Raw genomic sequence first — 26,469 nt, 5'->3', positions numbered from 1 at the left:
GAGGCCGCCTTTGGGTGACCCCTGCCTGCCGCGTTATCCGGAGCTACCCTGGGCGACCAGGAACAGTTCCGACATTGGAGTAGCGGTTCGCTTACGCGACCTCACTTAACCTCTGTGGCGGCTTCTATAGAATAATTGCCCCTTTTCATGTCCCCAACTCCGAAAAGCTCCGAGAAACTTGGTGCATCCCCAGGCCGAGGTAGTCACTCTTAAGTGATGGGGCAGCGCCCAGGTCCTGTGCTGCCGCAGTCGCGCTGCTGGGACAGGTGGCCTGGCTCCCACACTGGAAGGCTGTGACCAGGACTGAAACAGCAGAAACAGTTCAGGTGTTTATGGCTTTGGGAAAATGAAAGTGAGTAAACTACGGACCCTGCCCATCAATAAATATACTGTGATTTATAGAGATATAACTATATGTTATATATAACTATATAAAAAAAAGATATATAAAATGTACTTATATACTTTATACATAGTATATAAATATTCTTATGTATAGTATATTTACTTATATATAGTATATATATAGTGTGTATATATCTTAAGTGTGTGTGTGTGTGTATATATATATGGTTTTCATCCACCATTCCTGGCTCATAACTCCCATAGCCCTTGACAGGAATCTTGGCCCACCTTTCTGTCTTAGAACTGACCATGAAGAAATTCTCTGACCTACCTTGTCTGGTTGTAGATCTTAAGACCCCCATTTCAGTAGGGGTCTTGCCCCATATACAGGAGAAAGGAATGCTGGACAGAGGCCAAGATGAATCTGAAGACAGTCCTTGCTGGGTTTCCACAGTCAGTCTGCTCCATTTGGATCATACTGATTTTGTGGGATCACATTTCTACGCAGTTGTCAGTCATGCCTATCCAACGATGTCCAGACTCAGGACCTCAGTTGCTGTCTGCTCAAGTAACTTACATGTTTCTATCTGCAGGCCATACCTGTGCGCTCAGGATCCATGATTTAGCTGCATAACTGACATCTTTTGATTTTACGGATCCATGATTTAGCTGCATAACTGACATCTTTTGATTTTACAGAGGCCTCTCATCTTCTGCTAATTAAACTCCTGATCTCTCAAACTCCTACCTATATCCCAAACTTGACTCTTTTTTTCTTGCTCCCTGTTTCAGTAGACTGTGACCATTATCCATACAGTTGCCAGAGTGGGAAATCTGGACTCTTCCTGTCCCTGGTACTCTGTAGCCAATCTGTTACTGATTTCCTCAAAACAGGTATCTCTTGACTCTCTTAACTTCTCTAACAGCAAAGCTTCCCTCCCAGGTTTCAGCCAATCATCAGGTATCCTCCCACCACTGCATCCTGAATGTAAATCTGCTAACCCTGTATCCACACCCATTTTCTACCCTTCTATTCAGTAGCCACAATGAAGTGATTCCTGAAGCCTCTTCAATCAGTGTCTTATCCGTAAGGACCCCTGTAGGGGATGATCCCCACTACCTCCCCAGCTTTATTCCTCCTGTTTCCCTTAGTCTGAGCTGTCACACTTAGGCCCTTCAGTTAGTCTTCATGCACCAGGCATCCTGCAGTTGAGTGAGTTCATGCGTGTTCACTTGTTCTTCTCCTCTTGGTTTAATCTTGTCTTCAGGGAAACCTGATCTGATGCCTAAGTCCAGGTGAAACCTCCCTTTTAGACGCTTCTGATTGCACTTCTCCTCCTTAACTTTTATTATTCCAGTTGTTATTTTGCATGTAGTCTTTAGTTTTTTATTAATATTGAGTCCCTCCTGGAAAGTGTGAACAGGACCTGATTTTCCTCCCCATGGTGCAGTGTATAGCATATAATAGGTATTCAGTAAACATCTATTGAAGGGTGAAGGACATAGTGACTTCTGGGTGGAGAATCCCTAGAAGAGACAGTAGCTTTTGAAATGGGTCCTGAAGAATTTGTAGAGTTACATTAGTGCTGTTAGAAGGCAGGAGTGTGAGTGGCTTGAGCTGTTTCTGGCAGGAAAGCAGGTACAGCTTGAGAACATCTAGTTCTGTTAAGACTAGTGGAGCAGAATGGGAGTAAGAGTGGAAAAAAAAAGTTTGGAAACAATTCGTGAAGAGCTTGAAGGAGTTGCTTATATGACTCACAGAGTGGCTTCCTTTAAAACAAAATTTTAAAAAATGTTTTATCAGGTAGAAATTTGGCGTGTGGGTCTTTTGCCCTTCCTTTCCACTCCTGTCCTCTTTCCTATAATGTGGGCCCCAAGATGAATAGTCTTCAAGATGTGACTCTGTGTCTATTATTTTCTATTGGAAAGGAGACAAAATTAGGGTTGCTTTTTAAATGGTGCCACAGTTTTTAGTCTGACAGCTTAAAAAGCTTTACTGTGCTAGATGCAGACTTCAGAGTGTGATCAAGCCAGTGGTGAGTTATTTTAGTCTTCAGAAGTCAGTGGAAAGCTGGACAGTTTGGAACACAAATACATGTTCGTTTTTTTTTCCCCCCTCTCTGAAACTCAGGGAAACAAATTTGCTTTTTTATTATTTTTTTGGTCCTGGAATTTTCCTTTCTCAGAATGTTATAATACAAAGAGCAATGGACTTTAAAATCAGAATTGAGTTCAAGTTCTGTGTCAGTTGTCTGTAATTTTGGGAAAATTATTTCTCATCTCTGAGCCTTAAGTTCTTCATCTTTACACGTAATTTTTTGAGTACCTTTTGCTGTTTCCCTTCAAGGTTCTTTTTTAGTGTTCCCAGTGTTCTTTCTCTTGTTTTCACTTTATTCTCCTCCCAAATATTATGCTAACTTTTAAAGTATTTCTTGCGTTGTTTCTTATCTATTCTCCAAACGAATGTTTTTTGTTTTTTGTTTTTTTTTAAAGTGTAATATGGTATGGACACACTGGGAAACAATTTCATAGAATAGTCTTTATTATGAAAATATTTTAATATAGAAATGAGGTAATTTAGGTGAGAAATGTTTTTTACTGGGTATAGGTATAAATCTTGGGAAAAACTCTAGGGCAGGGGGTGAATCCTGAAATGACAGTCTGTTTCTAATTAAGATGCTTTTGTGAACTAACTATTCTATAATTAAGAGTACTAAGACAGTTGTAACTACTTTGTACAGATATTTGTCAAATATTTTCAGAAGATGGCGGATCCTTGGCAGGAATGCATGGATTATGCAGTAACTCTAGCAAGACGAGCTGGAGAGGTATGAGCTAAGATTTTGTCAGTTATAATGTGATTGGTGGGGACACTGTGTTGTTGCCTTGTTTTGTTTGTTTTGGTTTGGTTTCTTTTTTTGAAACGGTCTTGCTTGTCACCCAAGCTGGAATGTAGTGGCGGGATCATGGCTCACTCCAGTCTCAACTTCCCAGGCTTGGGCTCAAGCAGTCCTCCCACTTCAGCCTCCTGAGTAGCTGGGACTGCAGCAGGCATGAGCCACCATGTCCAGCTACTTTTCATTTTTTAAATTTTTGTTTGGAGATGAGGGTCCAGGCTGGTCTTGAATTCCTGGACCACCTTGGTCTCCCAAAGTGCTGGGATTACATGTGTGAACCACCACACTCAGCCTGCCTTGTTAAATAAAATACATAGTTTGATCAATCTACATTTATTTTCATTTTACTAAATACTTGAAATAGAGCATATACCCTGATTTTATATGATCAAATTTTCTGTGATGACAGTTGTGAATCTAAAATAAGATGTAAGATTATATAATTTTTGTTTTTAGAAAGACGTAACTATTAAAGGCTTATTTTATAGATGTAAGACATTTTTAAGAATGTCTTTAAAGAATATTATTTAAGACAGATTGAATGTCTTAAACCATTTATGTATTTTTATCTGTTTGTTTAAAATTATGCCTTTTCTATTTGCTTACCAAAACCTCTTTTTAGGTAGTTTGTGAAGCTCTAAAAAATGAAATGAATGTTATGCTGAAAAGTTCTCCAGTTGATTTGGTAACTGCTACAGACCAAAAAGTTGAAAAAATGCTTATCTCTTCCATAAAGGAAAAGTATCCATCTCACAGGTATTTTGATTTATTCTGTACAGGAAATGTTTATTATCTCACCTTTGGGGTTCTGCATATGAGAGTAGCTTGACTACATGGGTCTTGCTAAGGTCTTCCATGAAGTTACAGTCAAAGTGTTGGTCAGAGCTGCAGTCAACTGAAGGTTGGACTGGAACTCAAGGATCCATTCAGTCATGTGATTGTTGGCAGATGTCAGTTCCTGGGGGAGTTGTCTGCTGGTAGCTTCTCTCAGTTCCTTACCATGTAGCCTCTTTACAGAGTAACTCACAACGTGGAAGCTAACATCTGGTCCGGTGCAGGTGGCACAGGGAGGGAGAAACAGTCTGAACCAGATGCAAATTAGAGGGGCATTTTGTGAACAAGTCTCCAAAGTTTTGTATACTGTCACTTACACTTTATTGGTTAGAAACAAGTATCTGTGCATAGCTCACACTCAAGGAAGGGATATTAGGCTCTGCCTCTTGAAGGGAGGAGAATATTAGAGAGTGTCTGGACCTTTTTTTAGTCAGATTCTCGCTCTGTCACGCAGGCTGGAGTGCAGTGGCGCGATCTCGCCTCACTGCAACCTCCACCTCCCAGGTTCAAGTGATTCTCCTTCCTCAACCTCCTGAGTAGCTGGGATTACAGGCATGCACCACCATGCCTGGCTTATTTTTGTGTTTTTAATAGAGACAGTGTTTCACCGTGTTGGTCAGGCTGGTCTCGAACTCCTGACCTCATGATCTGCCCGCCTTGGCCTCCCAAAGTGTTGGGATTACAGACATGAGCCACCACACCTGGCCCCTATTTTAAACATCATTACATTTCCTTAATGATTTCTCGTCTGCTGCAAATGTGTGTGTGGACGCACCTTACCCTGGTATAACATCTTAGAATTTGAATTTTGAAATTTTTCTGCGGGAAAGAAATTAAAACTTCCTTACATTTATCAGTCTTTACCTGAAGGAAGAAGAAGCAACAATAGAAAAGTGTAGGGTACAGACTTTTGCTATGTTTTTTTGTTTGTTTGTTTTTGTTTGTTTTCCTGAGACAGAGTCTCGCTCAGTTACCCAGGCTGGAGTGCAGTGGCACAATCTCAGCTCCCTACAACCTCCACCTGCCAGGCTAAAGCCATTCTCCTGCCTCAGCCTTCCAAGTTGCTGGGATTACAGGTGCCTGCCACCATGCCTGGCTAATTTTTGTATTTTTAGTAGAGACAGGGTTTCACCACGTTGGCCAGGCTGGTCTTGAACTTCTGCCTCAGGTGATCTGCCCGCCCCAGCCTCCCAAAGTGCTGAGATTACAGACGTGAACCCCCACGCCTGGCCTGCTATGTTTTATAGTACTCTGTGTAGCTAAGGAAATGTTATGATTTGGAAATTGTTGAAATCAATGTAAAGATTAAAAGTTTGTCCTGCTTGCTTTTAGTTTCATTGGTGAGGAATCTGTGGCAGCTGGGGAAAAAAGTATCTTAACCAACAACCCCACATGGATCATTGACCCTATTGATGGAACAACTAACTTTGTACATAGGTATGTTTTTAAATTTCTAATATAATTACTCTTTGCATATTAACTGGATTGACCTGTAGATACTCTGTTTAGGAACATGTACACTTTAGAAAATTGTATACTTTGTTTATGCTTCTTTATTCTAATAAAGTGTATATAAAATGTAATAGTGGAGCAAAATGTATTATGCAGACTTATCAGATATGGAGGAGGTAAAGAAATATTAATGTGATCTTGTCCTGTGGTGCCAAGTGCCCTGTTCACCATTCTTTTTCCCGCTGTTGGCGCTATCTAAAAAGGGAAGCAAACAACATTGCTGCTTTGAGAGTGGGAAGGGCACTTTGCCCTGAATGCCATTTTCTGTTCTTTGAGTGGCACATACCATAGATTTATAGGGATCTACTAATATGGATCTATTAGTAGTAACTATGTAAAAATATGTTTTGTTTGTTTCTGTTTTGTTTTTTGAGATGGAGTTTCGCTCTTGTTGGCCAGGCTGGGATGCAATGGCACGGTTTCGGCTCACTGCAACCTCCACCTCCCAGGTTCAAGCGGTTCTCCTGCCTCAGCCTCCTAAGTAGGTGGGATTACAGGCACCTGCCACCACGCCCGACTAATTTTTCTATTTTTAATAGAGGCAGGGTTTCACCAGGTTGCCCAGGCTGGTCTTGAACTCCTGACCTCAGGTGATCACCTGCCTCAGCCTCCCAAAGTGCTGGGATTACAAGCGTGAGCCACTGCACCTGGCCAAAAATATGTTTTCATAAAATAAAAATAAATTTTAAAAATTTAAACTATGTTAAAAAAAATGTATTTTAGTAAAACTAATGCAGTCACTCTTGGAGAGTGTTGTCGACATAGAATGAGTTCAGTCCAGGAGTGAAAAGCAGGGTTAAAAAGTGCAGGGGAGGCCCCTCCCCTTAGCCCTTAGGGGGATGGGGTTGGGGCCGGGACCAGCAAAAAAAAAAAAAAAAAAAAAAAAATTGCTTGGATGTTAGGATCAATAGACTTGCATTCTGGTGCTTTTTTGCTGGCTTTTTCACCTTAGACAAGTTAGTTAACCTTTCTAGGCCACAGTATTAAAAAACATTTATAAAAAGGCCATATTAATAGTACTTGCCTCGTAGAATTGCAACTCAACTCTACGAATAGTACATTCATATAAGAACTTAGTATAGTGCCTGGCACAGAGTAAGTATATGATATTACTAGAAGAAAGCCTGATGGAATTGCCCGTGAGAGTTAAAATTAGTAGCTGCTTCTGGTGGGATTACATATAGATGTCATATTTGAAGTTCCCATGTAGTCATACACATCCGTACTATATATACAATTCTTGAAGTCTACAAAGCTAAGGTTTAGAATCTATATGTGATAGAATGTTGTATCTTTTAAATGTGGAAAGATGCTAATATGTTTTCACAGAAGAAAAGACTGTACAATACACTGTGTATCATATCTTATTTTTGTTAGAAACTTTATTACATATTTAAAAGTTTTTATTTTCAATAGCTTTAGTTTCAATAGTTGAACCTTGATCTTGTCTATTTCCTTGATCTTAATTGTCTTGTGAGTCAGCAGTTACAACCTGTGTTCAGACTATCATGCAGCTATGGAAAAATTTTGGCTCAAAGTCTACTTTTCAGAGGCCAAGCCTAAAGTTTGCTGTTGGAGTAGAGACAAGTGACAGTCATTTATTTTGTCCACTGCAGTATTTGTGTTTATCATGATCTAGGACATAGGGGAAAAAAAATCACAGGCCAGGCGCAGTGGCTCATGCCTGTAATCCCAGCACTTTGGGAAGCTGAGGCCGGTGGATCACCTGAGGTCGGGAGTTCGAGACCAGCCTGACCAATATGGAGAAACCCTGTCTCTACTAAAAATACAAAATTAGCTGAGTGTGGTGGCACGTGCTTGTAATCCCAGCTACTTGGGAGGCTGAGGCAGGAGAATCACTTGAACCTGGGAGGTGGAGGTTGCAGTGAGCTGAGATCATGCCTTTGCACTCCAGCCTGGGCAACAAGAGCTAAACTTCGTCTCCAGAAAAAAAAAAAAAAAAGATAAAGAAAGAAAAAGAAAAAATCACTAAAATATATGCTTTTTAACCAAATCGATTTAAAAGTTTTTATGGTTTTCTTTTTTAACCAAATTGATTTAAAAGTTTTTACAATTTTGGCTTTTTTTTTCTTAAAGGGGGACAGCGTCTCTGTCACCCAGGCTGGCGTGCAATGGCATGATTACGGCTCACTGCAGCCTTCACCTTCTCGGCTCAAGGGATCCTCTGCCTCAGCCTACTGGGGAAGCTTGGACTATAGGCATGCACCACCACACTCAGATAATTTTGTAATTTTTTTTTGTAGAGACAGGATCTTGCCATGTTGACCAGCCAGGCTGGTCTCAAACTCCTGGGCTCAAGTGATCCTCCTGCCTTGGCCTCCTAAATTAGTGCTGGGAGAAGTGAGCCACTGTGTGCGGCCATGAAAAAATATTTTTACATAGCTACTATATTCATAGAATTTGACCTTCAAAAGATAGAAAACGCGGTGCAAAATGCCCTTCGCACTTCTATTTCGGGTTTCCCAGGATCCATCTCTGGAGATGACCACTGTTAGGAGTTTCTTGTGAATCCTTTCAGAGATGTTTCATGCCTGTAGAAGCGTCCTGTGTGAACGTGTGTGTGTGTGTGGGTATGTGTGTATAATACCTCCACTTTGTCCTGTTTACAAAGGGTTGTATACTGTACAAACTGTTCTGCATCTTAGATTTTGTGGGGAGTGGAGATGAGACTTCTTATAGGAAAAATTTTAAGAACACTTATATTATGAAAAGATTAATTTTATTAGCAAAAGTTCTATGTTGGTTAATTTGTGTTTTGTCCTTTTTTTTAAAAAAAGATTTCCTTTTGTAGCTGTTTCAATTGGCTTTGCTGTAAATAAAAAGGTATGTTTTTTTAAACGTATATTTGATTATATGCCTTGCTCTCATTTTCTGAGAAAAAGTAAATGTGTTTTCATAATAAATTCAGGTTTGTCTATATATTTGATTTATATAACTGCATTATTTTGAATATAAGCTACAGGACTGTTAAAATTTTCATGGTACATTTCCATTGAATAAAATTTAATGTATTCTAAGAAGCAGGAGTTGTAAGGAGAAAATATACACAAGTAACTGAAATACAACTCAGTATTTAGTAACCATTATATATGTGATAGAGTCAGATGGGATAGCAGTTGATACGTGATCCAAAATGCTTCGTGGAAGAGGTGAGATTTGAGCTGGGAATGCTTTAGTAGGTGTTAGTTAAGAAATACATTTAGAAACCAGCAAGTAGCAGGGGCCAAAGCATAGCTGGAAAATACAGACTCTCCTTAGGAACCTACACATAGTTCAGGTTATGTCTTATGTCCAAATACTTATGTCTAAAGTCTGGCAGAATAAAACACATAGCTATAGCATTTCCTTGCATTTGGCTACTTAGTTGGTCAAACACTGAAGAGTGGTTACTAACATTTTACCTACCTATCTTCAAGGAACTTTTCATAATGTAAAATCAACATGTATAAAAGCAGTTATAACATTTCTGAACGTAAAACACAAATTAGACAAATGACAGCTTAGCCTCAGGGTTGTATTAATTAGTGAGAATGTCCAGAAGAAGCTAAGTGAGCATTCAGTATATAATCAGCTCTGGGCTATGTGCTGGCCCTGCCATTGAACTCACAGCTCAGCACAAAGTTAGATGTGTGAACAGGTGAGATGATATGTGGTGGAACCGTGAAAAAAAATACTGTGGGAACACATGATGTCACCAGTTCTTCTGAGAGTGGGTTGGTAAAATCTTCATAACAGCAGGGGTCTTAGAAGTTGGTCATGTGAGTCGGCCCTTAGAAAACTAGGGGTTTTCCAGATTGGCGGCAGGGGGGTGGGAGTGGGTGGGAAGAGAAAAGCGTTTTAATCAGAAAGAACAGCTTGGAGAAATTGAAGACCATGATATGTGTGGGGAACGGTGAGATGTTCATGGAGAGGGAAGTGCTCCAAGTGGCCAGGACAGAGGTTAGTTTGGCCTTACTGTGAGGCACTGTGGCCAGTCCATGCAAGAAAATTGTTTTTGTTTCTAGGTAGTTGGGAACCAGTAGAGGTTTTGAAGTGGAAAGTGACAGATAATTCTAGCAATGTAGAGATTATACTGGGGTGTGGGTGATTCTGAACTAAGTATAGGCAGTGAGAATAGCCAAGGAAATGCAAAATTGGGAAGTATTTTTAAGATTAAATATGAAAGAGATTTATGGGGAAGGAATGGGAGGTGATCAGGCAATGAGTGATTTTGTCTTTGAAATTCTGCAAGACTAAGTTTGGAACCATAGGTTCTTCCCCCGATTATGAGGTTGATGGGAGCCAAAATGAATTTGTGGACTGGAAAGAACCAACCTGTGTGAATATGGAGAGCTAAAAGGGAAATTGAAGCAATGGGAGAAGGAAGAAAAAAGCCTGAGGTGCCTAACTTTTCAGGGTGAGGCAGAAAAGAATGTTCTAAAGTCATAACTCTGAGACGAATTAGTAGGTGAGGTAGAACTAAGAGAATAATGCTGGGAACATGAAGGTAGTAAATTAAGTATTGAATAAGTGTTGAGCCAGCAGGCTCCAATTCGTCAGACAAGGCATTTGAGGCAATAAACAAAGTTTGTTTATATTCTCTGTGGGACTTTCAGAAGAATGAGTGATTTAGGCAGAAGCCACATTGTAATATATTAAGAGGAGAATAAGAGATGCAAAGTTACTCATTGGCAGGGAAGGGAAAAGGGTAGAATAACATTTCAAAAGTTTTGTAAGGAGGAGAGAAATTTAATGAGAAGGTGTAAGAAGAAAAATCCAAGAGACGAGGGAATCAGCTGATGGAGCAGTTTTTGAGAGAATGTCTGTGAGGGTAGGAGTCCTAACACCGGAGAAGTGTTCACTTGGAAACGAGGAAAGCCCTGTCTTCTGAGGCAGGAGGAAGAGAGGTAAGGTGGGTGTTCTTAGAGCTGGACTTGGATGGGAGGAGAGTCAAGAATATCAGTTCTGGTGACCTCTTTCTCTTAATTAGTCTGGAAATTAACATTTTAAGTATCCCACAGTTTAGCCATTTCAGTCCATTGTTATTAGTCGGTATACCAGCTTGCCTTGTTATTTTCTTAGAAAAAAGTATGTGAAAAATACTTAGGTTTGGTAAAGGAAACTTGATTTCCTCTGCAGATAGAATTTGGAGTTGTGTACAGCTGTGTGGAAGACAAGATGTACACTGCCAGAAAAGGAAAAGGTGCCTTTTGTAATGGTCAAAAACTACAAGTTTCACAACAAGAAGGTAGGGTTAATTCCAATTTTTGGTGCTATTCATATTGTGTACTCAATATTTTATTGTTTTTTAATGTTCACCTGTGGAATTCTCCAAGTGTTAACTGATTCATAAATTGTGTTTATTATCTCTTTATTCTTTTTTACTTCAGTTTTGAATGTGGAGTGGAAGTAGGGAAAGAAATGTAATTGAGCAAACACTTCAGGCTCAACATTATATTTTGTGATAGAGATAGGAAGATGATTAAGACTGGCTTCCGATTGTGAACCCTAAATATCTGAGACAGGTCTCAATCTGTTTAGAAGTTTATTTTGCCAAGGTTAAGGATGCACTCATGACACAGCCTCAGGAGGTCCTGACGACATGTGCCCAAGGTGACTGGGATACAGTTTGCTTTTATACATTTTAGGGAGTCATGAAACATCAATATGTGTAAGATGTACATAAAGGCAGGACAACTAGAAGTGGGGAAGGGGGCGGTGTTCAGGTTATAGGTAGATAAATGACAAATGATTACATTCTTTTAAGTCTGTAATCAGCCTTTAAATACACAGTTGAGTCTGGCTCAGTGAATCTGCATTTTTACATAAACAATAGGGCAGAGGAAGCGATCAGATATGAATTTGTCTCAGGTGAGCAGAGGGATGACTTTCTGTCCCACACCTGTGAAGATAAGCTATCAGTCTACATTGCCAGGGCAAAATTCAGCCAGAACTGTTTTAGGGTAAAGATCTTGAGGTCCACAAGGAATTTCCTTGTGGGGAAATTGTAAGGGAGGTATGTAGCTCTTTTGCCTTTGTAGGTGTCTTATTTAGGAATTAAATGGGAGGCAGGATTGCCTGACACAGTTCCCAGCTTGACTTTTCCCTTGGCTTAGTGATTTTTGGGTCCTCAGATTTATTTTCCTTTCACACTGTCCTTGTGGAGTTCATGGTTTATGTTTTATCTACTGCATCTAATATTCTTTATAGAATTCTTCTGATCTGATGCCTCTAGGACCAATTACTACGAAGTAAATGGGGGGGAAAAAAGCCCATTAAAGCTGGGAATCACTGAAAAGGAGACATATTTTATATGAGCCAAATGGCAATTTAAGTTCTTCCTTCTCTATTACATCTGTCGGCCTCAAAAAAGGAAGCGCAGGCAAAATTAATGTAGAGAGTTTATTTGGGCCCAAGTTGAGGACTGCAGCCCAGGACACACTTCTAGATTACCTTGGAGTGTGCTCCAGAGAACTTAGCAGAGGCTCAGGTTTTTAAAGAAAAAGGGACACACTGGGAGAGGGGATGATTAGAAAAGTTGTACTTCAGGAATTCTCATTTGTTTACAGAAATAACATTGCTTAGTGATTGGCTATCCACTGTTGAATTATAGGGTGTATGGCATTTTATGGCTGCTTGGCATCAATGAGTCTAGAGCCCCCATAGCAAGTGGCTTCAAGTGGTAATTATTTAACTCCAGGGGAGTGAGACTGTGTGCTGGTATATTTTAAATGCCTCTTTGAGCTTGATAATTTAAAGGTACTGGCATTCTGCAGATTAAAACTTTTCTTTTTCTTTATCACAGCTTATTGAAGTTTTGACTTACTGTTCTTCCATAAACCACATCAAACATTTTCCACAGTTTGCACTTTGAGATTCTTTTCAGTGCAGCAAGAACTTAAAAGTACTTGCAAAACAATTTGAGTTTAGAATCTTTTTAGGCTTTTATACTTTTTCCCCTCAATCAAACACTTAATTTAAGAGCAGATTTTTAGGCTGTTTCCTTTTTATTAAAATCTAAGACCCCATGAAATGGAGGATGCATTCTTATTTTTCTAGATGTCAACATGTGAGAAAATACAAATCTTAGACCTGAAGAAATATGGTAGCTTTCATAGAAACAACTCTTTTCCTTTGCATAGTCGTTCTTCACTTTACAAAGTACTAAATTATGTAACCCTTTTTTTTTTTTTTTTTTTTTTCCTCTGAGACAGAGTCTTGCTCTGTCACCCAGGCTGGAGTGCAGTAGAGTGATCTCGGATCACTGCAACCTCCGCTCTTGGGTTTAAGCTATTCTCCTGTCTCAGCCGCTGGAGTAGCTGGAATTACAGGTGCGCGCCACTATGCCCAACTAATTTTTTGTATTTTTAGTAGAGACGGGGTTTCACTATGTTGGACAGGCTGGTCTCGAACTCCTGACCTCGTGATCTGCCCACCTCCGCCTCCCAAAGTGCTGGGATTACAGGTGTGAACCACTGTACCCAGCCCTAAATTATGTAACTATTAGAAGTAGTACAACAGTTACAGAAATGCTCAAACACAGCCACAGCTGGTGAACATACATCTCAACTGGTGAGAGGAGGTGAGATGTGGGGTGTTTGGTGTGTCCTGAGCTTCAAATGGAAAACCTTGGATAACCTGTCAGTCTTGTAAATGGATGTCAGAGAATTTTACTTTTGTTGTAAAGTAAAATTTTTACTTTTACTGTAATTTTACTGTAATTTGTTTTCTTTCAAATCTATACATAAATCCCTTATTGAATTTAATCTCTCCTTTTTCCTTTTTAAATATTTAAGGCATTTGCTGTTTCCCACTAAAGGTATTGTGTATGTAGGCAAATTGGTTACATTATATACTTTTTCAGGAAGGGCCTAAGCAGCTGGACTCTGATGCTTGTAAAAAGGATCACTTGGGGATAATTAATTAATCAGTATTTTATTATTTAAACGCTTATAAAGAAACACGATAAAACAAGGAAGAGGGATACAAATGCCTTCTTCTGAATTACAAGTGTCAGATACTTTCCCGAATTCTAAATATTGAAACCTAACTCTTTCTTTTTAGATATTACCAAATCACTCTTGGTGACTGAGTTGGGCTCTTCCAGAACACCAGAGACTGTAAGAATTGTTCTTTCTAATATGGAAAAACTTTTTTGCATTCCTGTTCATGGGTAAGCTCTTTACCATTATTCTCTCTTTCTCTCTCTGTATACATGTGTACGTGCATACACACACCTTTTTTTTTCCTGTACCATTTTAGAATGAATTATATACATCATGGTTTCTGAAGAATAGGGAGATTCTGTTCCATAACCATGAAAACATTGATTTCATAAATATACTTTTTATCTAATTTGTCATCCATATTCAGTTTTGTCAGTTAATCTGCTAATGTTTTCTATAGATTTGCCTTCCAACAGAGTAGGATTCAGTCTAGAGTCAGCATTATTACTTTTAGTTGTCGTGTCTCCTTAGCCTTATTTGATCTGGAACATTTCCACAGCCTATGAAATTACTTCCTTTAAGTTTTCAAATTATTTGCATAGAAGTCTGTAAGATAGACTCTTGTAATTAATTTCTGGCTTCTCTATATCAGTGGTTATTTCCCCTTTGTCACCTATTTTGTCTATTTGTGCTTTTTTCCTTGTTTTTTCTCAAAGAATCAGGATTTTAACTTTAGATGGTTTTTTCTTTTCTGTGCAATTATTTTCATCCTCGTGCTTTCTTTTGGTTTACTTTGTTTCCTTTTTTTTCCTTTTTGATTAGAAAATTTATTTTAATTCCTTTATGTTTATTGATGTAGGTATTTAGGCTATGAATTTTCATCTGATCACTGTTTTCATTATATCCCATAAATACTGATACTTATTTTCATTATAATTATTTTTCATGAATTCTGTAATTTGCTTGTATTTCCTCTTTTACTGAAGAGTTATATTAAATTTTCACAACACGAGTCTGTCTTAGTCCATTTTCTGTTGCTCACAATACCTGAAACTGGGTAATGTATATGTATAATGAAAAGGAATTTATTTCTTACAGTTATAGAGGCTCAGAAGTCCGAGGTCAAGGGGCTGCATCTGATGAGGGCCTTCTTGCTGGTGGGGATTCTTTGTAGAGTCCTGAGGCAGCACACAATGTGACATGGTGGGGCTAAGCATACTAGCTCAGGTTTTTGTTCTTCTTATGAAGCCACCAGTCCTAGTCCTATGATAACTCATTAATCTATTAACCCATGAGTGGATTAATCCATTCATGAGGGCATAGCCCTCTTAGTAGAAGTTCATCCTTTAGTAGATTCCTTGGGGGATATGTGCACAGTTTTCCCTGAGTTTGGGTATTTTCCAAAATGCTTTTCTGTGGCCTTGAGACTTGAAGGACAGCTTGGCTGGGTATAGTATCCTTAATGAAAGTATACATTTCTTGAAAATGTTCTTTCACTGTTGCCTTGCTTTCTATATTGTTTTTGAGAAATCTGATGCAAATCTAATTTTTCTTGGCTTTTATCTTTTAACTGGAGGCTGTTTTTTTCCCCCCCCTTAATTGTTGGCTAACAGTTTTTAAAGGATGTATCTTAGAATTGCTCATTCTGGGTCAGTTATCTGTTTCAGTATATAGGCTCATGTCTTTTTAATTTCTAGGAAGTTTCCTTAAGATATAGTTTAAGTACTCGTGCACTTCTGTTATTTTTTTCTTTAAAGACACCAGTAGGAATGCTCCATCTCCTTTGTGTCTTCATTTCAGCCATTTTCTCTGTTTCTTTTTACTTCTTTCTTTTATTGCTTTTCCTAATTTCTCTTTATTAAGTTTTCTTTTCATCTATTCTTTTATTGGCACCTTGTAATTTATTCTTCATTCCTGACATAGTTTTGTCTTTTATTCCCCCCCCCCCATTTCTTTCCTGAGTTCAGCCATCTTGTTTTATGTATGTATTTTGGTCCATTTCTGCTCTTAGTTTCTGTATCGCTGATGTAACTTTTTTTTCAGTATTCACAAGTTTTTGTTTGAAAGTATTTAATTCGGATTGGATTGATATTCATTTTATTCCCCTTCATTGTTGGTTTTGGGGGAGAGACTTTACAACAAAAAGAAAAAACAAAATCATTTTATTAACAGCATCTGATGTTTTGCAGTAGTTTTGTGTGAATGTGGTCTAATTTTTTCTACTTTCACTTCATTTTGTGATTAGGGTTCCTGCTTTCCGAATATCTTATTTTGCCAGTTGTGCCCTCCTGTGCGTTTTCTTTTATGAATATCTACTGGTTGTAGATAGAGTTGGCTTGTCTTTTGTTTATCATTCATTTCTGCAGGATCCTTAAGTTTTCACTCTTAGTTCCTACTTTTCCTTCACTTGTTTCCAAGGAGTACCATCTCTGCTATCTTACCTGATTCTCCTTCAGAATCACAGCTTCTCTGAGGCTGCCTGGTCAGGTTCTGCATGTTTTCTAGCCCCTTACCTGTAGCCAGGACTATGAATTACCAAGTGCTGATCTGTGCTCAGTGTTTCTGTTTTTGTGTTTATTGTCTCACTGACTCTTTTCTGAGGGTGGTTTTGTCTTTGTTCCCTGTGGGTCCTCTGCTCCTCCCTGTTCTTCCTCACAAAGTCTTTTCTGCCTTCTCTCCCCTACTCTGTGTATCTTTGGGCCTCCGGTGCTCTGTTAGAATGTATATGTTTGTTTTTCTTCTACTTAGATGTAGTTTGAGAGTTTGTGTTTCCTGATTTCTAACTGATGGAATGGGTCCTACGGGTTTTATTTTTCCTCCTGGTTGATTTCATTTTATTATTTTCCAGGAGATGTATAGGGAGTTCCAAATTGGCATGCCATTATTATTCTCCAAACCTCAGAGTCCCTCTATAATGACAGTTTAATAAATGAAGAAATTAAAAGGAAATATTTATCCTTACTTTTATCCTTAAATCTTCAAGAAAAGCTAAAGGTTTGAGGTCTGTCACTTTAGTACAGTTAACACTATCTTATTTTTTATTTTTATTTTTTTTCTGAGACGGAGTCTCGCTCTGTCACCAGGCTGGAGTGCAGTGGCGCAAGCTCGGCTCACTGCAACCTCTGCCTCGGGGGTTCAAGTGATTCTTCTGCTTCAGTCTCCAGAGTAGCTGGGACTACAGGTGCCCACCACCACGCCCAGCTAATTTTTTGTATTTTTAGTAGAGACGGGGTTTCATCATGTTAGTCAGGATGGTCTCGATCTCTTGACCTTGTAATTCACTTGCCTCGGCCTCCCAGAGTGCTGGGATTACAGGCGTGAGCCACCGCACCCGGCCATTAAATATTATTTCTTTGACCATAGTTGTTTATATGAAAAATCATAAAAATCCTTTATTGAACAAAATATGGTGATTGTGAATAACAGCAGGTAATATTTTCACCACCTAATATTTCTATCTTTTTCTTTGTGAAAATTATCACTGAGTTACAAGAGTCTTAGAACTGATCAAAGATATCTAATAATCCAGCCTTATTTTGTAGATGAGTTGACTGAGGTTCAAGTAGGTGATGTGGCTGCTTGAGATGGCACAGCTGGATGGAAGTATGACTAGAATCCTGGCTCCCAGATCATTTCTCTTTCTTCAATATTGCACTTCTCTTAGGAGTCAGACCCTTCAAAATATAGTGGACTATGTACAAACTAATTATGTACTATGCATATGTGGTCTATATAGTAATGAGTAAAGTAAAAGAGAGTCTCTGTCAAATAGCTACAGAACCTCCCAGAATGATGCCCTTGAGGGAAAGGCAATAAACTTGCTGCTACACTCTGCTGTCTTGAAGCAAGGACTGTAACCACAGGCTATAAAAAGGTTATGTTACTCATAAAAAAACTGCAAGAGGTTTACAACTTTAACCTTTAATTTTGCTGTTGGCTGAAATAAAAACTAATTTTTACTTCAGATTTTTTTCAAAAGTATAACCAGGAAAATATTACTAAGAAGTACTAACTTACTGATTGCTTTTATAATCTTTTGCATTCAGCTGATTCTTCAGTTTTGCAATGGGATTTCAGAATTACTTATACAAAACAATTAAACTAAAGAGAGTTATAATCTGAATGAATGCTTTAAACAAGCAGAAACAGTCTAATAAGTTCCTAAGAACCAACATTTATGAGGCAAAGTACATTATTCTGAATCCATTTCCTTTGTTTAATTTTCAGGAATTCATGCAGATGAAATCCACTATGTATGGTATATGATATTTTCTGACATTATGGTTTAGAGAATAATTTTATCATAAAATTAGCTATTTTTATTATGGACATTTTATATGCTAGGCACTCTGCTAGGTGCTATCTTATATTAGCTGTAGTCATTACAAATATTAGCTGTAGTCATTACTACATTTGTCTAAAATAAATTGGAATCTTTATTTGATGACATGACATGGGAGCAAACTCAAATCTTTGTGACATCAAACGTAATCCTTTTTACAATATACCATGTTAGCTATATAGGTGGACCACAGCTGTATAGGAGGACCACATAAGATAAGATTCAGAACACATAGTGCAGAATCTACACCGTAGTCTTAATTACCTGGTAGTTAAGTAATCTGTTTGGTAATCCTTTCATAATATTTTCCATAAAAGAATATTCTCTTGCTGATTGCAAGACCGCTTGCTTGAGATCCCATGATGCTCATTAGAAGTGACGGAAGCACCACTAGTAGGTATCACTGTTGTTCGGCTAGCCTAGGATTCTGTATCTGAATAGAATACCAGGGAATTAATTATGAAAGACCTTGGTATTTGCATTCTATGATATGAGATATCAAATATCACATATCTCATGTGAGAAGTGGGGAAATGCACTTTTCTTTATAACTAAAAAACTGCCACTAAAGTTAATTTGATTTTATTTATCTGGGAAACAAACATCTGTGGCAATTTGGTGCACTTACTAGTACTTTCTCAGATTTGATGTGCTTCAAAAACATATGACGGAAAACATGCCAAATCAATGACATTATGTTATTCTAATCCTTTTTAAAATTTCTTTGGCATAAAGGATGTACTTAGGTGCAATTTTTTGGTTTTTATTTTTGAGATATAAAACAAATGCCACATTAGTCATCAGTTTCCCATGTTTTTAAATAAACTGTGAAAGATCTCATTGAACAGAACTCACTCCCTTATTACCATTGCTTTAAACAGTTGCAGAAAGAATTTGTGTAAAAACCGCTTGAAAGTAACTAGCAGACATGATGACGTTTGTCTTCTAAATACACATTTCAGTGTGTATGTCTTTAATAAAAGGGACATTGTGTAACATAGCCACAGTACAATGATAAAAGGGAATTAACATGGATACATAATCTAATATAAAGACTTTATTCAAATTTTGAACATTTTAATCCAACGTCCAGTCTAGAGTCATGGATTGCATTTAGTTGTCATTTCTCATCAATTTCCTTTAATTTAGAACTTGCTTAGTCTTTGTCTTTTATGACCTTGACGTTTTTCAGAGGTATAGGCCAGTTATTTTGCAGTCTGTCTCTTGAATTTGAATTTGTCTAGTTTCCTAATGATTATGTTTGGATCATGGATTTTTGGCAGGAATGCCACAAAAGTAATGTTCTGTCCTTCTCAGTGCATTTTATCAGGCACATTTCTTTTTGTCCCATTTTGAGCGATAATAACTTGGATCACTTGGTAATGGTAGACCATTGTAAAGATGCTATTTTTATATTGTACTTATTATGTATCTTGTGGAGAGACACTTTGACACTCTGTAAATATCAGACTTTCACCCATTAATTTTAACATTGATGATTCTTTACTGAATAAATTATTGCTACAATTGCTATCAAGTGTAGTCATATTCAACTTAACTTGAATTCAAGGAAGAGGTGCTATGAGAGGGCAAACCTACAGTAATTTTCCACGGCAGGGTTAGGTCTGTGCAGAGCCTGGCATGCTGTTGTTGCTTTAGGCACATGTATGACGCACACCCAGTTGAGAATGACCCGTACCATGATATTTTACACCTCCTAGAGACTATTTGCATTGTGGGTATGTGTATATGTGTGTAAAATAATATAAGCGTTAGTAGCTGGATTTAGACAAATATTAATATACTTGCATTTCATTATTGTAGAATTAACCATTATCTTTATTTTTTATGAAAAATTATTGTTTTAATGTTTATCTTATTAAAGTATTGCTTTGTGAGGGTTTTGTGATTTATATAATATACCATGATAATTAGATTTATACATATTTTTATTTTACAATTAGATATCACCTCTTAAAATCTTTATCCTCTAGACTGTTCCAAGTTTCTCCAGTTGACACTTAAAGTGAAGTTAAGGAGGAATATCTTACTTGCATGGATTATTTTTTCCAATTTTATTTCTAAATTCTATTTGTTAGGATCCGGAGTGTTGGAACAGCAGCTGTTAATATGTGCCTTGTGGCAACTGGTGGAGCAGATGCATATTATGAAATGGGAATTCACTGTTGGGATGTTGCAGGAGCTGGCATTATTGTTACTGAAGCTGGTGGCGTACTAATGGATGTTACAGGTAGAATTATGGAGAGTGAAGCAGATCTCCACACATCTGTTATACTTTTCTCCATATGTAAAATTTAAAAAACTTTTTGATATATGTTATACTGCAGCTTTTGAAGCAGAAACAAGCTATGTAATTGTGTGCAAAATCAAAATAAACTTTAGGAGATAGAGGTAAGGATAAGAGGTAATGGTAATGTGAGACTTACAATGATAAATGGCTAATCCTTTTCTAATGTGAGTTTCAGGTACTCCTGAAAGGCTGTAGAAAAAGCCTAGACCAAGTTTGTCCAACCTGCAGCCCATGGGCCACATGTGGTTCAGGATGGCTTTGAATGCTGCCCAACACAACTTTGTAAACTTTCTTAAAACATAATGAGTTTTCTTGCGATTTAAAATTTATTTTTAGCTCATCAGCCGTCATTAGTGCTAGTGTATGTTATGTGTGACTCAAGACAATTCTTATTCTTCCAGTGTGGCCCAGGGAAACCAAAATATTGGACACCCTTGGCCCAGACAGTCACTGAGTCTGAGGCTTATACCCAGAGCTCTTTGAAGGTGACAATGGTGATAGTTGATGATGGACTTCCTCCACCATCACTTTCTGTGTTGAGACTAGAGAAATTAAATAATTGCTTTCAACTGATCGTGAAAATTTTAAACTGAAGGGTGAATCTGGGTTGAAAGAATTGACCAGTGATCTGGGAGAAAGGCAACAAAGAAATAAGGAATTGGGAAGGACAGTGGTATGAAAATCCATTGGATTCACATTTTCTGTCGTCCATAGATTCTTTTTTTTTTTTTTTTTTTTTGAGATGGAGTCTCGCTCTGTCATGCAGGCTGGAGTGCAGTGGTGCAATCTCGGCTCACTGCAAGCTCCACCTCCCAAGTTCACGCCATTCTCCTGCCTCAGCCTCCCAGGTAGCTGGGACTACAGGTGCCCGCCACCACACCCAGCTAATTTTTTTTTTTTGTATTTTTAGTGGAGACGGGGTTTCACCATGTTAGCCAGGATGGTCTTGATCTCCTGACGTCGTGATCCACCCACCTTGGCCTCCCAAAGTACTGGGATTACAGGCATGAGCCACTGCTCCCGGCCCTGTCCATAGATTCTTAAACAATAAAGAGGTAATAAGAATGCACAAAAATAGAAATAGAGAAAATATGACATTTTCTAACTGGTATGACTTCATTATTTGCTCAAAAATTATGCTTAGAAACTTAGTTATATATTGTCTAAGCTTATACGTTGTAGAAATGTAACAGAGTAGATTTTTGTTTAAGAAAACTGAAAGTATTAAAATGTTATGTGACCATAGTACATATTGCTATACTTTTTTTAAATGAATTATTTTTGTACCAGATAAAACTATTTTTCATACTTGTTTGCTCTTAGGTGGACCATTTGATTTGATGTCACGAAGAGTAATTGCTGCAAATAATAGAATATTAGCAGAAAGGATAGCCAAAGAAATTCAGGTTATACCTTTGCAACGAGACGATGAAGATTAATTACGGCAACCTCATAGTCAATCCCAGTTGCTTTTCCCCAGACTTGGTGACTCATCGATGGATATGTGTTTTGGATGTATGATATGCTTGGTTTAGATTCTCTTTGACCAGGTTAAAAATTTGGAACTTTTTCCTTATTTTACTATGACTAGGTTTGCAAGAATTGACATAATGTTTGTTTCACTGATTTAAAACATTTTGCACGTAAGGATGTACTTTAGAAAACATACCCAGGAAGTACAGTTGATAAATATAATATCAACTGAAATAGTCAATTAGCAATTTTGTGTTTCTAAATATCTATGGTCCCCTGAAATTTTGACTTACTATATAGGTGCAGAGACACCCACTTAGAAAGTTAACTGTTCGGAAAAACATTTCTCTTTAGTTTCAAAAACCATATATAATTAAATTTGTAAGGACATACTGAGTACCCTAGGCCAACATTTTTTTCTTTGCAGAGAACCTTTTGTGTTTTATTCTTCAGTGTTCATATAGCACCTGGCCCATTATATGTCTGGGCAACTAAAAACAAACATTGTGAGAATGAATATTTTTAAGGTAGTAATTCCTAGTTATAATAGATACATAAAGTAATGAACTCAGCATTCTGTATTTTTGCTTCAGGTTTGAAATAAAAATTATCTAGTTAAATTTTTTATGTTTCACATTACCATGCCATCAGATAGCATTGCTTATTGTGGGCATTTCTGCAGTGAATACATTTTCCAAAACAGTTAAATTGTCAGTTTGGATTTGCTTTAAAGTCCTGTATAAGAGAGAAGAAACTATTTCTATAATACAAAGCACTCTCATCAGATATCTGACATAATTAGATATAATATAACATTTTACTAAGTTCAGTAGGTGTTTATACTGATTTGATTGTGCTGGCAAATATACTGTATTGTTAATATTGAACTATTTATTTTTCTCTTAGTCTTGTTAATTAACTTCATTGCCGCTGGATTCTCTTCAGCCTTTAAAAATATTTCTTAGTGGTCATTGCTCTGCAGAACTCAAATAGAAAATTGTACTGGTTCATAGATATTTTTAAAGGGTTAATTTATTGTTCAGCCTTATCCCTTGGCATGTGAACAGACTACTAGACTTATTGTAGGTTCACATGAGCTTTGTGTTGTAAAATGAAAAGTGCTTCTATAAAGTTTTCAAGGTAGGGAGTGATTTTATTGTTGTTTATATCTAATATATTAAAGATGTGTGATACTAAGGTTTAAGTGCTATAATTACTATGTTTGTACTGTTGATCACATGTACTTAAAACATCTGATACTGTATTCTTGGCTGGACGTGGTGGCTCACACCTATAATCCCAGCACTTTGGGAGGCCGATGCAGGTGGATCACAAGGTCAGGAGATCGAGACCATCCTGGCTAACACGGTGAAACCCTGTCTCTACTAAAAATACAAAAAATTAGCTGGGCATGGAGGCGGGTGCTTGTAGTCCCAGCTACTTGGGAAGCTGAGGCAGGAGAATGGCATAAACCCAGGAGGTAGAGCTTGCAGTGAGCTGAGATCGTGCCACTGCACTCCAGCCTCGGCAACAGAGTGAGACTCCGTCTCAAAAAAAAAAAAAATCTGATGCTGTGTTCTAAGGTTGCACGTTGTTTTTGCAATTAAATTTATTTTAATTAAGATGATCATGAATAAAACTTTAAATTAATTGGTGTTTGTATTATTGTTCCCATTATCGTTATTATTTTTAGATTTAGGATCTCACTCTGACTGTGCTGTGGTGCAGTCATAGCTCACTGTATCCTCAAATTCCTGGGCTAAAATGATCTTCCTCTTTCAGTCTCCTGAGTCTCTTATGGAACTATAAGTTCATGCCACCATGCCCTGCTAATGTTTTACTTTTATTTTTGTAAAGATGGAGTCTTCCTATGTTTTCCAGGCTCCTTGGCCTCCCATAGTGCTGGGATTACAGATGTGAGCCACCGAGCCAGGCCATGATATTTACATTATTAAAGTTAATAGTTCAAACTACTTTTAGAGGCTTTGTTTTGTTTTTGTTTTTTGAAGACAGTGTCTTGCTCTTCTGCTCAAACAGGAATGCAGTGGCATGATCACCACTCATTGCAGTCTCAACCATCTGTGCTCAAGCAGTCCTCCCACCTCAGCCTCCCTAGTAACTGGAACCAGAGGCACATGCCACCATGCCTGGCTAATTTTTTATTTTTTGTAGAGACAGAATCTTCCTATGTTGCTTAGGCTGGTCTCATTGGGCTCAAGTGATCCTCCTGCCTCAGCCTTCCAAAGTGCTGGAATTACAGATGTAAGCTATTGTGCCCAACATACTTTTAGAGGTTTTTGTGTTGAGTTACAAATATTTGAAACTTGCAAATATTATTTAATAAACGTTCTTATTTTTTGCCTGTAATCTTTCCAACTTTTCTAAAAACCTACATTTTTTTTATAATAGCTTTTACATCTATTTATTCTAAATGCAATTGAATATTTTGTGTCTGAAATTTCTTTAGATGCTGAAAAAGGATGAATGACAAGTGAATTATCTAACAATATTTGAAAATACTTTTTTGAGTAACAGGACTTCTTAGACTTCACATGTATATGTTGTAGTCAGGGTATCTTTCTGCATGTGTATACATACACAGATACATAAAATATATGTACTTGAACACATAAAATATATGTACATAAAATATATGTACTTGCCTTTTAACTTAATTGTGTTCATTCTATCCTATACTTGTGAAGCATTATTTGGCTTTATTATGAATTACCAGCCTTTCTTAGAATTGGTTTACAATGCTCAATCAGAAGTTTTCCTGGGATATGTATTATTTCCACTCATTTGTCCTTAATTTTAAGATCTAGTCTAGAGCCTAAAATACCATGTTTCAAGAAAACAAAAATAATTATTTTAAACTTTCCTTTTACCTCAGTTCCTTATGTTTACCCTGCCTCATTTAGAAAAAAAAAAAAAAAAATGTACTTTTTATTACTATTTAGTCACACACATAGTTTAAAATTTCAAATACTGCTACACAGTTCAGAATGAAAACCAGCATTTTCCTGTTCCATTCTATCCCTCCCGAGTTCATCTCCTCAAACTCTTTTAGCAGTTGTTGCTGGTATTTACCTCCATCTTTGAAAAGGATAGCTATGTTCTGCTAAATCATTATATATTGGCTTCACTTCATCTCAGTTAACTTTGTATTATGGAAGCAGACCCCATGAGTTACTTTTCTGTCCTTTCCACCCTTCTACAATAGTGATATATAAATTTTTTTGTTAAAATTATGTCCATTGTTTAACTTACGACTTTTATTAATTGGTTAGCTAACAAGTAGTGTATTATGACTATAGTTTCTTTCCTCTGCAACTTTTTATACTTTCTGAAATTAACAAATTTCTCCCAGGATTGTAAAACTACTTTATTTTCTATTTGTTCACCATACTCAAGTATTCTGTTCTGTGAGAACTATTTTTTTTCTCTCTCTGGAGATAACCCTTTTGGGGCCCTTTTCCTTTTCTTCTGTTTCAACTGGTTGCTGGCCAGGTGTGCTGCACTGTCCTTCAGGGTTTGCCCTCTGCTTCTATGCTGAATTTTCATACTCTGGGTCTTTCTTAACTCATTTTGATGAGCCCATCTTCCAAGTGCTTCCTGTGAAAGTACTTGGGAGGTAAAATCTTGTGATCTCTGGTATCAGCAGATGTCTGTTCCTGCTTGCTGCATTCATAGTTTGCCTAGGTCTAGAATTCTAGGTTGCAGCAATGTTTCCCTCAGAATTTTGAAAGCATTGCTTCACTCTCAGAGCTTTCAGCATTGCTGATGAGACACTGTTCTGACGGTCACTCCATCGATGTGTACTCTTTTCTGTTGAAGATCTTAGGATTTTCTCTTATCTGGATTTTTCTGATTTCCCTGTGATGATCACTGACTTACATCTTTTTCATTCCTTGTGTTAATTATTCATGTCTTTTTATGCTGGAAATTCATCCAGTCTTTAGTGTTTTGTTTCTGTGGTAACTTCCCCCCTTCCTTAGTCTCTTCTCTTTCTAGAATTTCTGTTTTTCAGTTGTTGAACCCTCTACATTTATCAACTTATTTCCTCTGTTTAACATCTTTTTGTGGCTGGGCGCAGTGGCTTGCGCCTGTAATCCCAGTACTTTGGGAGGCTGAGGCGGGTGGATTACCTGAGGTCAGGAGTTTGAGACCAGCCTGGCTAACATGGCAAAACGTCATCTCTATTAAAAATACAAAAATTAGCTGGGCGTGGTGGCGGGTGCCTGTAATCCCAGCTACTCGGGAGGCTGAGGCAGGAGAATCACTTGAACTCGGGAGGTGGAGGTTGCACTAAGCCGAGATCAAGCCACTGCACTCCAGCCTGGGCAATAAGAGTGAAACTCCATCTCAAAACAAACAAACAAAAAACATCTCTTTACTTTAGCTTCTAGGAGATTTCCATAACTTTATCTTCCAACCTATTAACTTCTAAAAAATCACTGTGTTCTTATTTCATTGACTAAATATGTTATCTTTCTCATGATATTCTTTTATATATTTTAAAACATATTCTAGGTCCTGCATTGTCCCTGTCAAGTTCCTCGGTTTTTAGTTGCTTTTTGTTCTTTGGTTGTCTTTTTTATTTGTTCTCTTTCATTTTTTAGCATCTTCAACTATCTAATGGTCCTTTGTTTTATAAATGTACTAAAATGTATAAGATACTGGTAAAAGTACTGCTCATAGGCAGATCTATAACCTTAGCTGGAAATTAGAGAAATAGAGGGATTGATTGTTAGAAATAAAAATATTTCATAGTCTATGTGATTGTCCACTTAGAACATCCAAAAAAAT

General features: G+C 37.6%; 1 non-coding gene across 1 annotated transcript; it reads left to right on the top strand.

Moving 5' to 3' along the window:
- The first annotated feature begins 216 nt into the window (after nt 1-216).
- Nucleotides 217-24,547, top strand: LOC101925922 (inositol monophosphatase 1). The gene is made up of 9 exons (XR_006700435.3): nt 217-352; nt 3,087-3,173; nt 3,865-3,998; nt 5,409-5,513; nt 8,387-8,432; nt 10,728-10,836; nt 13,653-13,761; nt 19,976-20,127; nt 21,511-24,547. It is a non-coding gene; the product is annotated as an inositol monophosphatase 1 (transcript).
- The last annotated feature ends 1,922 nt before the right edge of the window (nt 24,548-26,469 follow it).

The sequence above is a fragment of the Macaca fascicularis genome, chromosome 8 (assembly GCF_037993035.2).
Source record: "Macaca fascicularis isolate 582-1 chromosome 8, T2T-MFA8v1.1".
In the NCBI taxonomy this organism is placed as follows: Eukaryota; Metazoa; Chordata; class Mammalia; order Primates; family Cercopithecidae; genus Macaca; species Macaca fascicularis.
The sequence above is the reverse complement of the archived record's forward strand: the minus strand, read 5'-3'. Positions and strand labels throughout refer to the sequence as shown.